This window comes from Pangasianodon hypophthalmus, chromosome 17 (assembly GCF_027358585.1).
Source record: "Pangasianodon hypophthalmus isolate fPanHyp1 chromosome 17, fPanHyp1.pri, whole genome shotgun sequence".
Taxonomy (NCBI): Eukaryota; Metazoa; Chordata; class Actinopteri; order Siluriformes; family Pangasiidae; genus Pangasianodon; species Pangasianodon hypophthalmus.
Window position 1 is genome coordinate 23,174,545 of NC_069726.1, and position 8,856 is coordinate 23,183,400.

General features: G+C 37.5%; 2 long non-coding RNA genes across 3 annotated transcripts; one reads left to right on the forward strand and one right to left on the reverse strand.

The window, feature by feature from the left end:
* Nucleotides 1-4,194, reverse strand: LOC128320786 (uncharacterized). 2 transcript variants are annotated; one of them, XR_008304374.1, is made up of 3 exons: nt 3,446-4,190; nt 1,609-1,728; nt 1-136 (listed from the first exon to the last, which is right to left on the reverse strand). It is a non-coding gene; the product is annotated as an uncharacterized LOC128320786 (long non-coding RNA). The 2 variants fall into 2 exon arrangements; XR_008304373.1 differs by lacking the exon at nt 1-136 and adding an exon at nt 196-329 and having other exon boundaries at nt 3,446-4,194.
* On the forward strand, nt 65-2,010 carry LOC117599377 (uncharacterized). The gene is made up of 2 exons (XR_004579839.2): nt 65-199; nt 1,611-2,010. It is a non-coding gene; the product is annotated as an uncharacterized LOC117599377 (long non-coding RNA).
* Nucleotides 4,195-8,856: the final 4,662 nt, after the last annotated feature.

Sequence of the window (8,856 nt, forward strand, 5' to 3'; positions counted from 1 at the left end):
GAGGCATGTGTGCTTGAAGGAATTCCTTTGACATTTGATCTCCATCCACATCAGAGTGTGTGGTGGTGGGGAAACGCCAGCTGGTGTCTCTCCAACATCCCTGATGAGTGGAGTGTTCAGTCTGTAAAGTGCTGCGCTGGAGGGAGAAGATCAGCGTAGATCCTCATGAGACATTAAAACAGAAGTGTTGGAGAACAGGGTTTGTCATTTTTACAAATATTCTCTTTAAAAAAAAACGCTTAGAGGTGTAACAGCAGTAGGGCTGGGAATTAAATATTGTAGCTCACCAGTCACTAGTTGCGTTGAGTTAGTAGTAGTGTTGTTGAGTTCTGGATTGTGAATGATCAGAAGGTGATGATTAATTATCTATAACAGCAGCTCTGACAGTAGTACAGCTGCAAATCATAATGCACTTGTTGAAATACATTAGCGTTTCTATAGTAACAGCTCATTCCCAGGGACTTGTGATATGGCTCTGTAAGGAGATGTTTATTTAGCATTTATGGAATGAGTCTCCAGTGTCAGCACTTTGTAACACTTAGCGATAAAGCTGCAAGTTTTCAGACACAAAAGTGTTCAACTTGGTGGTTCCTCTCTAACATGTCAAGCTGTGTTTTTTTTTTTTTTTGTCTTATTTACTTCGAGAGACAGAAAAAAGAGAGGCTGAGGGAACGCCTGTTAAAACAGGAACAGTAACTATAAACAGATAAAACATGGTGTTAAAGTATGTGCTGTTATAGGAAATAAATCAACAGCAACACTGCTTCATCAACCACCCTGTTGATTGTTTTCCTATAACGTCATGACATGCAATGTTTTATTCCTTTTTTTTTTTTTTTTGGGATAAATTCAAGCCAAGCATCTCATTCTTCTGTGGAAGCTTTTACATCTCACAGAAATTTTATTTTTGTTTGCTAAAAAAAAGTGTTGCATTAGAACAGGAATCAAACAATACCATGAAAATTTAATGTGGATATTTTAGGAATTTTAGGAATATTTAGCTGTATACACTTAGAAAAGGTTACATACTGGCTAAAAAGAAAACAGGAAGTATTTAGTGATTATTGGCCGTATTATTGAGAGTTGAGTTACACACACACACACACACACACAGTGAGGATTTAGAATTCAGACCTTAAACATATATACAAAGTGTATAAGTGTTTTTCAGAATTTAATCAACTCAAGAAAAATCTGGCAACCACGAAGGCATGAACTACATGAAAGTAATTTGAATAATCTGAAAGCGGAGCCCAAAAAAATTGACTTATGTGTGTGTGTGTGTGCGTGTGTAACCCGACTCTGAATACCCGGAACTTTCCCTCTGTAAATATTTATGTAAACTATAAACATATTGTATTAAAAATTGTATTTTAATTTGTTTTCTAATTTGTCTAATTCTCTGTTCTTGCCATTATAACTCTTGTCTAATTTTTTAAACCTATTTTGTCTCACAGAATGTGAAAGAATGTTTCTTATATAAAACAGTGAATTTGGAATAGAGTCACCATGCTGGAACACAGGATAAACCCAGTAATCCCAGCTCTTCATCCTTACATATCTGTGTGTGTGTGTGTGTGTGTGTGTGTTGTGTGTGCCTCCCCTCACAGAAATCAGGTCACATGCTGATCTTCCTGCAGGTCTTCCTGAGATCACGGCCCAGGCTCTCCGCTGGCCCGAACACGCAGTTTCAGACAGGAAGGAAAATCTGGAAGGGTGGGTCTGAGGCTAAGAGAGGAATTGGGAAGCCATGATAAGCGACACCTTTTCCCATACTGCTCTTCTCAACATGCTACCTTCTAATAACATTGAGTATTTCTACATCAATTCAGAGGAATGTATTTTCTGAAGTAAGGCAGAATAAATGACAAGTAAATCTCTAAAGTGGGTTGAGGTTTAAGAGACCAAACGTGGAAATCTGGAAGTCCTGGGATCTGAACTGACAACCTGCTGGTCAAAAGAACGTTTACTGAACGTTTACTGAACGTTTACTGTCATGTTTCCCTTCACTGAGAAAAGAACAAAACAATCTGTTTACTACAAATTCACTTAGAATGGAAGTCTAAAGGCAGATAATGTTAAACCACTAACATATGAATAAAATGCCTGACTATATAAAAAATTCACACCAATAAAAGTGTTCAGATGCAACAGACATGAGAGAAATTCATAATAAAGTAGTTTTTATGAAGATTGATCTTTTCGCTATAACTTTCCACCCCTGGAGGAATTACTTCACTCTTCTCTGAAAGTTTTGTGGTGTCTGTACACCATGAGAGACACACGCAACTACAAATTCTTCCAGCAGCGGCTCGTGATCGTAGATTGTCCATAGTGTCACAGGCCGACATTAATAACGACAACGATGCTTGACTTATGCTATAAGCTACTATCTAGTGAATTTTTAGAGTAAATCCATACTAGCCAACATACAGTCTAGCATCTAAATCTAAAAAAGAAACTGTATATATAAAATATAATACATTCCTTCGACTATGTTCAAGGTAATATCGTTAACCGGGGTCGACAGATTTCAGTTAAATTTCCTATTACTTCTCAAAAACCACAAAAAAACCTGATACTAGCACAAAAGCTTTGGGAAAAGGGAGACATCTTCTTTCTTTCTCAGCCTTTCCATTGGGAAACAAATCCACTCCATAATCCCCCTTTCCCTCTCCCAATCTTTGCAATATGTCTTACTATATTATGTCTTAGCAATATCTGTGCAATAGAAATGGTTCTGTACATCATACACACAGGGTCTGCACTTACACTTTGCCATTTTGCAGGAATTTATTTGATGTCACTCAAATTATTTGCTATAAAACAAGATTTTGGTGGTCACAGAGTATTTTTAGCCAAACCAGACCAATCTGACAACCCTGTCTTTATCTGTCGGCCTCTATTAGCACTTTTTGCAGTTCTCATTTGTGACCACTAAATTGTCTCATGCTTTTATGGTACTTCATTTTACATTTGACTGCAAAGAAAACAATGCTGTTTCCTTCTTTGGTCAGTACCCTATCCCTGATTTTTTTTCACGTTTAAAGGTTTGTGTTTAAAGGTGATAGATGCTTTTGAAAATCTTAATCTGAATGAGGCCAGAAAAGTACCTGACTCTGAATACAGCCCGCACTTGGTAGAGATTAGCTTGTAAAATATTGAAGTATTCCTTTAAACCAACTTCATGCCAGATAAAATATGATCATATTCCAAACACGTGGCTTAATCTTGTACACTATTTTAACCCAAGCAAAGCAAACATTAGCCTATGAGATCACCCTCTGCCCTGCTGTTTTCCTTTTCTTCTCTGACCCAAGTGTTTAAGACAATAGCCCCAGCTGTGTTTACCATACCACCAATCTCCTGCTGGGCTGCCCTTCAGAAACTTTTTTAAAAATACAGTCACAACAGCCAATCACATGCAGATACACTCAACGCTCACCAGGACAAGCCGCGCTTCCTGTTGACAGCAAATGCTAACCATTTTGAAGTAGCCTGTATCACTGTACCACCATAACAAAGCCATGTATCAAATCTGTCCACATCAGCAGGCCGGGAGGAAGCTCGGTTTCTTTCCGCAGAAAATGAGGTTGTCAGGTTCTGGCTCGGCCGTCAGCTCTCAGGCCTGCTCTGGAGGTGGTTTTGTTTTTCCAGAAAGTTGGCTGGCATTCTCTCTCTGCGGTAGGCTTTCTCACAGCTCCTGAAACCGTGCCATGGAGGCCCACGTAGGGCTCAAAAACTGTTTTTCTCCTGCTGAGAAAGTACAGTATGATAGCGAAACAATGCTGAGATTGATACCAGTCGTGTAATCTGACATTAAGCACATCAGAGACAAAATGCCGGTCTGATACAAAAATTACCACGATAAGATAACCCTTTATTTATCCCACAGGTACATTAAAGCATTACAGTAAGATAAAAATAATACAAATAGTATAAGTCACCATAATAATTAGAATATCTATTATAGATAAATAGATATGTGCAAATATACACATGTACCTATGTACCGTAGGACCTGAGTAAGTGTTAGAGTTAAAAATAATGGTAATGGTGCAGCTATATATGTAAATGATATTGAAATAAAATCTCTCTTCTGATTGGTCAGAAGGTGTTGATGATTTTACTGTAACAGTAGAGCATCTGCAAATCACATGTTTAGATTTAAAATAAATTTTCTATAGTTAACAGCTCATTCTCAGGGACTTGTACAGAGAACTCTCTACATAAACAGATTAAAAATGTGTGTAATCAGTGATTCATAGAAGGAGTCTCCAGTCTCAGTGCTTTGTAACAAAGCTGGAGCTCTAACGTTAAGTTTTCAATTGCACATGGACTCTAGCTATATAATATATCTCAGGTATTTGAATTACAAGACTAAGCTAGCTTTTAAGCTAGTCTTCACCATGTCAGATTTTACCATGAAGATCATGTAATGATAGACATGCGTACAAAGAAAGTTATTACGCTTACGTCATCAATCAGAAAGATCCGGAAATCAACCCATGAGACTGGAAAACAGTCTCGCATAAACACAAACAAAGTGAGCTCTAGGTAATAAGGAGATGATTTTAGCTGCATGTTTTGTTTACGTTTCATCATCGCCACTAGCATATTTGTAGCTGCCCTGTGAGTTTGGTGTCATCCTATACCGTCCTCCTATTGGTGGATTTTAAACAAACTTCGTAGCAGCGCTCGTGCTCTGAGATTTCCATCTCACACTGACACAACTTCATCATCGACTGTCTGTGGTCACAATAGCAGCTCTAAGACCTCTGATCTTAACTCACGTCCAAAGAATTCTTTTACAATTTTATGAATTCTTTTGTCTGCAAAAGCAAATTCAGACACAAAATTGCACAGTGTTCAATTTCAACCTCCATCCAGAGCATCCATAATTTGTTTGGACATTTAAAGTGTATGGTTTACAGAGTTGGCCTGGATTGAAAAGTCTATAACAATCATCAAAACTACATGTGATATTTTTGTATATGGAGACACTTGGAGCAAAAAAAAAAAAAAACACCCACTCACTACGACTTTCCTCTTTCCAAAACTCTCTTTTTTTTAAATACAGCCACGTCCCGAAGGCAGTGTTCTGGCCGTGTGTTTACTGCGACGTGGCCTGACGCAGGTTTGCTTGTGATACACTGTGTGTGTGTGTGTGTGTGTATGTGTGTGTGAGATGTAGGCCTTGTTTGTACAGTCATATCGAAAGAGACAGAAAGAGAGACAGAAGGGTTGTGGGAATGAAAGGTCGTGTCTGGTGGAGGGTGTTTCTCCTCCAGTTTCCCTCTCTTCCTGAAAGAGCCCCCTCCCATTGTTTTTTTTCCCTGGCAGCTGGACGTACTGTTCCCGCGCGCTCAATGTGAGTGTTAGAGCCCTCGCAGAGCCGTTCCCTCCCTTCCCTAAGAGCACTGTCTCTCTCTCTCTCTCTCTCTCTCTCTTTCTCTCTACACACACATACACGATTTAGACATCTGTCTGCAAGCTTGGACATCTGAGCAAATGGATTGCATTTACAGTAACTCGGTCTACCACAGAAATACGCAGGAACGCACGAGGCCGAGTGCAGTGCAGGGTGAAAATGTGCTGCTTTAAAAGCTCATCATCAAACGAAAATGAAAAAACATTTTTTATATTTAATCTGCAAAATTCTGAATTTTAAAAGTTTAAAAAGACTAATTTATTCTTATAATATGGTGCCATGCCCTGGAGCTGATTATCTTTTTAATAACATCACACTACAAAATGGTTTATTCCTTACAGAAACTGATTATAATGTTTATTTATTAAAAATCAACTTTTTGTCCAGTTATAGTTAGATTTTATGTTGTCAAATGTCCGTGAAACAAGTTATAACACCTAAAAAAAAAAAAAGTTCCCTCACCAGCCTTTCTATTAAAGTTATTCAGACCAGAAAAATGCAGTTTGTCATGTTACTGATGTTGGGAAACCACAAAATGTAGCTGTAATCAGATAAAAAGTATGCTGTGTCTTTCTTTAATTAATTACTGGGAAATTGCTGTGGTAAAAGACAAGTAAAAAAACACCTCAGGACATGCTGTTATAGGGAAATAATCATTTTCAGGGTGGTAACAGTAACTTCATCACTCCACCCTGTTGTTGATTAATTTCCTACAAGGCTGAGAGCAGCGCAGGGTGAAAGTGTGCAGCGCTGGAGGCTTATCGTGTCTGCTGGCGAAGGAGGAAAGCAGTTTTGCGTCCTTCCTGTTTGCATGTTCAGCGTGTTCGGCTTCCAGCACCTGCAGTGAAACTCTAACACACTCCTGTTAGTGCTCGGGCTTCACCTAAAACTCCAGCCAAAAATCATACCGTGTTAAATTAACCCCTGCAGTGCCTCCATACCAGCCCTCGCTGTGTGCAGTTAATTAAACATCGCTCAGCTTCAATGACACGAGTAAACTACTGTAACACTTAAACCTCTTTAATCCCAAATATAATGCACATTTTATCCTGTGCTCATAAAGCTCTAAACGACTTAATGATGTGTTTGTGGCTGAAAAGTAAACTAGATTAAATTACAAGTTGACTTAATTACATATAAACATTTTCATCTGGGAGCTGAGTCATACTGGGTCATGTGACCTGACCTATTTACTACTTCCATCTGAGAAAGAGGACATCTGAATAAAGTAAGGTCTTACTCACTGTATTGTGTTAGTCCACAGCACGGTCCCAGGTGTATTATTACGCTTATACAACAGCAATTTGCCAATTATTACACTGTTTAACTTATTAAAGAATGCTTTTAATGGTTTATAGTTAGGTTTAATGTTCCATGAGACAACTTAGTTCCTGTTCTCACTTACGTTCTAGCAGCTGTAAACAGTCGTTCCAGTCATCACCAGCCTCTCTTTTTCTCTCTCTATCGTTCTCTCTCTTTCTCAGAAAAGCAAAAAAGCATAAACTCTTTTCTTCTAAAGAACTTAAAGTTACAGCTTTACCTCTGACTGTTACAAAGCGCTGACACTGGAGACTCCTTCCATGAACAATAAAATAAATTTCCTTACAAAACACTTCACCACATCAATGATTATACATTTTTCTTTGTTAGACAACATGTTATTTTTTATTCGTTTATTATTAGTCTTAGATTATGCGGAGCGCCTGCAGTACAAGTCCCTGTGAATGAGCTGTTGCTATAGAAACGATAACGTATTAGAATGAGCGCATTAATATTAATCTGTTGTTTGTGTTACAGCTGGACCTGTCCGAGTCGTGCTGTTATACAAACATAATGCACACATTTTGACCAATCAGATTCAAGCATTTAACTATAAGCAGATAAACACACAGGTCCTTCCACACAGGTCATACCTCTGACTACTGGAATAACTCAGTCACACTGTGGATTCAAGATTTTTCATTCTTTCATAAAGGTTGGTGTCACAAGTGGAACATTGTATAAGTATATTTAGACTAGATATTTCTTTTTTTCAGTAATGCACATTGTTAAATAAAGAAAATGATGGCACATGTATACGATGACCCCTTAACATGCCAGTTTATTATTCAGTTATTCATCTTAAAGTAAATTATTTACTAACTACAGTAACTTATTCGGTAACTACAGTGACATTAGTATGAAAAATAACATCGCTGTGTTATAACACATAGTTTTTCTTTCATGCATAGACATAATCAGTGTGTAGCGATGCATACATTTAGTTTCATCGATATAAAGTAGAATATTGTGAGAATTTGCCATTTGTTACATTTTATTATACTATGTCTGTTTAGTAACTTTTCCAAAAGCTTTTTGAAGCCATGTTGTTCATACAGCTTTCCAAAAAGAAAAACGTATGTCCTTACTGGAAAGGTTTAGGAAATCTTGGAGTTTAAACATATAAAAGTGAATTTTTAAAGGCAATATAATCCTTGAAATATGATGTGAAGTCCCGGAGTTGATTATTTTCCAATAACAGCATGACACAAAGTGTTTTATTCTTCTTATACCACACAAATTCGCCAATGATTACAATTTTTTTTCCATTGATTCAAAAATGACAGGTCATGCCTTTTTGTCTGTTTAAAGTTACATTTAATGTTGTAGCTCATCTGCTAGATACGTTCTCACTTACGTTATAGCAAGTATAAACAGTCGTTCCCTCACCAGCCTCTTTTTTCTCTCTATTGAAGTCAATAAGACAAAAAAAACGCAGCCTGTCATGTTACTGAGAAACTACATAGTCGGAAACTTTCAAAGAACAGCTTTATATTCAATACAGAAATCTTTATTAACGCAATGGATATAAATAACACTTTTTAATCAAGTGCACATGGAGTCTAGCTACATGAACATTAAACGTAGCTACGAAATGGATAAAAAGGTCATTCTTTAATTAATTTAATTAATTGAATTCATTAAAAAAATGTACTCATTGGCAAATTGGCGTGGTATAAAAGGAATAAAACGCTTCATTGCTGTTATTGGAACATAACCAACTTCTTGGTGACAGTCAGTAGCTTCATCACATCACCCTGTTGTCATTTGTTTTCCTGTAACAGCATGACTCTGAGTGTTTCAGTCCTTATTTAAATCATTCTTTGTGTTGTTGCTGATGTATGAGGTCACTAATAGTATCATAATGACTCACAGACTTTAAACTTTTCCTTGGAATGACATTTAAAACAGAAAGTGCTATTTTGAGTGATTTACCAAACATCGACAACTTTGCTCCAGATGACAGCTGCACAGCTGGAAACATTAAAAACAGTATGTTGTTCATGTTGATCTCGTGTTTTCAGCAGTGGTCTGGGGTCTGGTGTGTACGTCGTAAGTGTTTAGGAGGGGGGAAATGAGCAGCTTTGTGCACAGAGGGACTCTAT